The sequence below is a fragment of the Polypterus senegalus genome, chromosome 14 (genome assembly GCF_016835505.1).
Source record: "Polypterus senegalus isolate Bchr_013 chromosome 14, ASM1683550v1, whole genome shotgun sequence".
Classification (NCBI taxonomy): Eukaryota; Metazoa; Chordata; class Cladistia; order Polypteriformes; family Polypteridae; genus Polypterus; species Polypterus senegalus.
Genome location: NC_053167.1, coordinates 96890879 through 96897680, shown reverse-complemented (window position 1 = coordinate 96897680; position 6802 = coordinate 96890879). Strand labels below are relative to the sequence as shown.

At 36.7% G+C, this 6802-nt stretch overlaps 1 protein-coding gene across 2 annotated transcripts in view; it reads left to right on the top strand.

Moving 5' to 3' along the window:
- The first annotated feature begins 554 nt into the window (after positions 1-554).
- Positions 555-6802, top strand: part of zzz3 (zinc finger, ZZ-type containing 3) — a 152901-nt gene continuing 146653 nt past the window's right edge. Inside the window, exon 1 of one of the 2 annotated variants that reach the window (XM_039736042.1) lies at positions 555-641. The gene's annotated coding sequence lies outside the window, so the exon portion shown is untranslated. The remainder of the gene's footprint in view (positions 642-6802) is intronic. The other variant, XM_039736041.1, reaches the window with a different exon arrangement.

Below are 6802 nucleotides of genomic sequence, written 5' to 3'. Positions count from 1 at the left end.
GAATATGCAAGCACACTCAGCAATCTTCTCTCCAAAAACAGCTTTCGCTTTTGTGAGAAATGGAACAACTAATTTTTAAGAGAGAGAGACAGACAGAGACAGAGAGAGGGAGCATCTTTAACGCTGCTCGGCAGAGGAGAGATCACACCTGCGACCTTATAATATACAATTCCGCTGGTTAACCAGAAGGTCATATATAATAAACGCATGCTAAGTAGATCAGTCTTCCATAAGTTTATATCAATGATAACATCGTTTTAAAACTACGGTATATTATTATATTGAGCATCAAGCGATACGAGCTTTTTTGGGCATTTTAGTGAACTAAACTCCAATTGCATTAAAGTAAAACATACAACTATTACTTATCTTATTTTTTCTTAAAGCCTTATACCGCATTATTTTCCTGTTCATAACACTTCTAAAGATACAAAAAGTCGGTATATGTATTCTTCTTAGTATCACATAAACGAATCACGGCAAGCGGCAGCAGCCATAGAGCACGCGCTCGCTCGCGAGAGGTGGGGGCAGAGTCGTGCCGCGCGCGGCGCGGTGGGATTGTGGGAATCGGCAACACTGAGAGCCAGGGGATAGAAAAATGGCGGCGGCCGAGTGTGCTGCAAACCAATTGCGGAAGTGAGGTAAGTGTTATTCGCCAGCTTTAAATACGTTATTTTGAATTAAAGCTTTTCGAGGTATACGTCGAAAGTCACTCTACTTGAAACCAGAACTTTAACCAGGATTCCCTTTGAAAGGAAATGCTGATTTAGGCAGGAGTATGTCACCCTCCCTCCCTCTCTCCTTTTCTCTAAACGTGTGCGTGTGTCTGCTTTGGGGAAAGTTGTTGCGCTAAACAATCGTCTGCGCCCCCCCCCGCCCTCGTTCTTGTGCCCTCTTTCGTCGTTTGGATTTGCGCTGTCGCTTTTCTTTTGCAGCAGTTACTACGATCCACGCATCCAATATGCTAGTGTAATGGCGATTTTTGTTATTTTTTATCCCAACATTCTCCCCCCCGACCACATTTGCACAACTGATTAAGTCTGCTCATAACCAGCGAAGCGGTTGGAAATGTCGCGCACAGCTCAGTAAATAGAGAAGGTGCCAGCGTGCTTTCTTGTTAGATGTTTCGCCGTGCATACATTTCACTCTGCAAAAGTTGGTCCACATTGTTAAATTCAAGTTTCTTAATGACTTTTAAGACTGCAGAATTACATACATTTGCGTTCCACTTGCCCTATTTATTACATTGTTGCAGGGCGAGTCTTCGAGCTCCTGCATGTGCACACGCCGTCTGCAGTGCCACGATTTCCGTAGAGCACGGCTGTGCCTTTCTGTTGTAAATCAGCTTGGCTGCGCATCTGCCTGTTCTGTTTTCTTGTTAGATCCCGGGATTTGAAGGTTCTAAAGCAAAAGCAGGGGAGTGTGGATGGTATTGGCGCGCCAGACAAATCCGTTGACTGGTGATCGTCGCACACAAGGGTGCGTAGGGCGGATGGATCTTCTTTGGACCAGAAAAATAACATTCAAGGTTTATGATCTTAGCCCGTGACATTGGTTTTCATGTCGCAAAGAGCCTTTTGGTATGGTGTGATCGTTTTCCTTCGTTTTCGGAGTTGACGGGATAGTTAGATCTTTGCTTTAACGCTGGGCAAATAAATACGTGCATTAGATAATTTTAATCAGAGGCGCACGTGAAAACTTGAAGTTGGCGTTACGGTAGCAGGAAGTCCCAGCACGTGCAAGTATCCTCTCGTCTTTATAGGGTATGACGCCGAGACCGTAACTGGGACTATGCTTATATTTGGGTATCTATGTAATCTGAAGAACGAAATGTATAATGAGATGTCAGTTTGTTTCAGGGGCGGGTCGCATCTTTAGGGGTCATTGTGAACAGAGCATTTTTTATCCATCATTTTCACACGTGCCTACCATCCTGTGAGTCACCCTTTTTACAACCAATACCGTAAGCCTGATGTTACTCCCTGACGTCATGATCACGACGTGCAGGCTTGTTTTGATTCTATCACTGGTTATCAGTCGTAATGGAAGCGGGTAAATCGGACGACTTTTTATGTGTAATTAATTAGGAATGTTCGTTTCAATTTTAGGAGGATACATTGAGCTGAATAACACGCCCCCAAAGCCAACTTTCAGTGCTGCAGTAGTAAGAAGTTTTGAGGATCTGCTGTCAAATCAACATTTTAATGATTTTTAGAAACATTTCTAGACTAATAGTAAGCATTGACAATATTTAGTATAAACATTTCTTTAAGCCCTTTGTACTATAAAACATTGCCAAGCAAAACACAATTACAATATGTATTGTATTAGCAACATTTTATTTTTATTTAAAAGAGATTGGTATTACCAAGGGCATGTAGTGTTATAAATAGCATCAGAACCGTTAATATGAGCATAAATTACCCAGGGTGATTAGATCCCAAACACTGTATACCTAAAAGGATGGGTTAAGATGGGGAATATGCCAAATAAAAGTGCCCATCAGAGTGAATAAACAAAGGAATGATTGGTTTAATATTAAGTCACATTTAGTTCTGGATTGCCTATTTTGGTTTTTGGGAGACAGTGCAGTGTGTTTTTCTGTGAAACCCATATTTATTTGGACACCTATTTGAAGTTTTATTTAAGCTGTTGTTTTTACATATTTTTAATCTTATGTCATTCAGTCACTCAAGAGTGAGTTTGTTAAAATATTTTTTTCGCCTATACATGTCCACAGCAGGTGAAGTGTGCTATTGGACTGAGGGTGATTGGTTAGTCAGTTGATGCACAGAAAAAATACATGGAACTGCGCACTCAGAAAGCACTCAAAATGGATGGGTATTTCATAAGATGCTCATCTTCCTCAGAGCTTTTGGCTGTAAATTGGGATGCTGTTGTGGTTGAAACACTTACATTATTTGGCACCACCTTTTTCTCCACAGTCTGCACTGTTTAAAAAGTTCAACAGTGAATACTTTACTTTGTCAACTGATAGGATTTAACAGTCAATTTTTTGGGGAACCTCCTGAAATATTTTAACACTGTAAAAATATTTACATGGAGCAGATTGCACTACACCTTTTTGTAGGCTGACTGTTATGAAAAGAATTGTTGAGAAAATGAATTCCTTTGTTTTTGTGGGCATTGTTTTGCTAATCTAGGGTTAAAGGAGGCTGGAGCTCAGCAGTGCTGCAGCAGACAAAAGTAATGAATGCTAATTTTAGTAAGTTCATCCTTTAATAAACTTAAATGATTCGTGTTTATGTTAAAGTTACCATATTTAACAAAACATTTTAGAATGCAAAAAATATGCACATAATATAAAATTAGGATGCACTAAGTAAGTACAGTTGTAGTTAGCATAAGTAGAATGCAAAAAATATGTACATAATATAAAATTAGGATGTACTAATTAGGTATAGATTTAGTTAGCATAGCTAGAACAAGTCAACAGTGTTGTAATATTGACCAAAACCAAATTTCAGCTGTCACAAGTATGTTACATGGGTCACCTCCTTCATACCGTGTTGCTTTTATTTTTTATTTACCTAGCGATATACTGAAATTCTGCTCATGTCTTCTCAAACTTCACTATCTAATCTGCTATTAAGATAAGTTTCTGCATTTATGAGTTACATTTGGCTAACTCAAGAGGCCTACTGCTGTTCCTGAGCTTTTGTCATGCTGATTACTTTGGGCATAGATTTGTCATGACAGTCAAGAGACAGCTTGCAAAATTTTGGGGGTTCAAATGAAAAATTGGACTTTCTGCTATTTTTTTCCGAAAGAGTCTATATGCCATGTACTGTAGAACATTACATTTTAGTTGGAATGATGTAACTCTTGAATACTGATTTCTAAAAAAATTTTCTCATCATTGTCACTACTTTTTACTATAATTTAAATTTAGGAAGTGTATTTAGACATTTTAACATTCTCTTAACAAATCATTTTTAAGTTACTAAAGTTGAATGCTGCTTATTCTGTTCAAGAGAGAACATATGGCTTCTATAAAACATAATTCAAAAAGGGATCAGTTGAAAGAAGACACAGTTCTATTAGCAACCTTGCATCAAAATAATAAGAAGGAATGGCATGGAAGAAGGATTATTTTAAAGACAAACTTAAACTTTGCTGCTAGATCCTGCTTATGTTTCCAACATAACAATAAAGGTAAGCCAGAAATTTAAAATAATGTATTTGTTGACATTACTTTATAAGGGTTAGGCATTGAATACATATACATTGCAAAGATGATTGATTTACTTACAAACTCACTCATTCAAGACAAAAAAACGTATTTCCCATTTAGTTAAAAAAATGAACTTTTACAGGATTGTACATCTAGGACAGTAGGCATCTACTAAGAAAAGATATTTCAATATATCAGTATTTAGGGGTGTAAACAAAATCTATAGTAGAAAAGCTAAGTATCCCAAAATTTAAAAAACATGCTTTGACTAATAATTAGCTTTTTTATTTATTGATAATAACATTGTGCTGGGTAGGCTATTCTAATGCATCACATGCTTTTTACATCGCAGTGCTGAGACTGGGAGAGAAACTGTTCTGTTTGGCTTTTTAGGTCTCTCTGTTTTTTGCACATGAAGGCCTTAAACCGTAGAGATAGGCAGGTTGTACGAAGGTTGGCACTGGTCAATATGGTTGATGGACAAGTCAAAAAAGGTGAGATGTCCTGAACAGGAAAAAAAGATGGCATGTGTCATGGTGCGTGAGCTGTGAAATAGATGAATAGTATAGTACTGTACCCCTCCTCCACCTGCATCCCAGGAGAACATACAACTGGTGATAAAAAAAAAAAAAAAAAAATCTTGAGTTAACTAAGTTAAAAACCCACATGTGAAGCTGAGTTTAGTTAAGTTGGCTTGCTACTGTTGTGTAATAAATATGTCGCATGAACTGCACATTTTGATTTGCAGTTTGCTGCACTTTAAACTATGTAATGATACAAGATTACATATCAAAGTGCTACATTCTAATCTGATTTGAACTACTTTTTACAGGATGTCTTGCCAGAGAGAGAATATTTGTACCCAAAATTCTCATTATTCCTAATTACCTGTTTCAGTTCAGAACAAAACAGTTTCCTGTAAAATTGTTTTTGGTGACACATCAACATTATTTATATAGCAACATAACTCAGTGTCTGACACAAGGATGTCTGGTGTCGCCATTGCCTCTACTGCAGGAATGTTTTGCCATGAGCAATTGTATGTAGCATGTTTAAGAGTAAGCATCATTCTGGACAAAAAAATTTAAGTGCCTTTCAGACAGGTTTGGTGTCACAGTCCCTCCTAACCCATTAACATCTGTGTTTGGTGTTCTTCCAGATGGGCTTAAAGCGGAGAAGGACAAAACAAACTATAGTTGCCTTTACTACACTATTGGCATGTTAAAGTAATGTGTTTTCAGCAGACTTATTTTGCTAAACTGGAAGAATCCTAACTCTCCTCTTTTAAATCAGTGGGTAACTGATGTTTTATACTAGCTGAAATTGGAAAAAGTCAGATTCTCAGTTAGAGGATCTGTGCAGTACTTTTTCAAAACCTGGCAGGATCTAATCAATAATATTTTAGAATAAGCTCTTCAAGCACTGAGGAAATAGATTCTCTTCCCTGATTTTTTACTAGCTGAAATTGGAAAAGTCTTCTCCATTTATCTTTATCCGTCTGTTAAACTCATCAATTTCTGTATTTTTACAAGCTTTAAGTTTTGCTCCATTGGCCATGCTCTCTTTCTCAGGGGTGGGGGTTAATTTGCCTTCAATCCTATTTTTTGTAAAAATGTATCTATCTGTATGGAATGATTACAATAAAATCAATAAAAAAAAGTAAGTGGTTCCATTGAACTAATAGTATTAGTACCGGGTTTAAAAAAAAAAAAAAAAAGAATACATAGAAAAGTATTTAAGTTACATACTACTTCTGCTGCAGCTGGTTAACTAATGCCACTATTACCGAGGCCCATTGTTTTGGGAAACTTTCCACAGGAAACTGGTTAATACAGGTAATTGTTGAGAATACAAGCAATTTTCAGACAGATATAAAACGCAGCCATGTTGATTCTTTGCTTCGTTGATACCCGCAGTTTCTTTGGAATCCAATTCACCATTCACTTCTATATTCCTTTGGCCTTTTTAAATGTTTAATTATACTTTCGTTCTGATTCCTTTTAATAAGATGTTAAATCCTGTGGCTGTTTATATATTTGGTGTTTTTGGTTTTAATGTTACATTTGTTGTGACATATTTGTTTAAATGGGGGAAAAATAACTTCTTCCTCTGTGTAGTAAAGCGATTTGAGCTGTTTTCAAGTTATAATGCATTAAAATGGTTTGCTTAAATGAGAAAAACCCACTGTACTTGTACCTGAAGCTCTTCCCTAGACAATGAAAATGCAATCATTTGTGTTCTTAATGTGTTTTTGTAGTTATTTGATTAAGATTAAATAGTCTACTGGCACATTCCTAGTACTATTTTGCCCATATGGTAACACGTTTCATAATGCTATCTTTAAGAATATTAAAATTTGTGGATGCTGTATTTGCACACGGTACCTTTTAGCTTTTACTAATTACACCAAGTTCATATTACATACAGTATGTACTGTATTTTACCTGGGTCATTTTTTTTTAATTTAATTTAAATGGGTACGGTGGACAAGTGCACAGTGAAACGAATCCACTCGTATTTTATTTTAACCTAGCTGGTGGGGGCTAGACCTAATGAATTAATATTTAAAAAAATACTCTGGATGGTGCACTGGTACATCACAAGAAA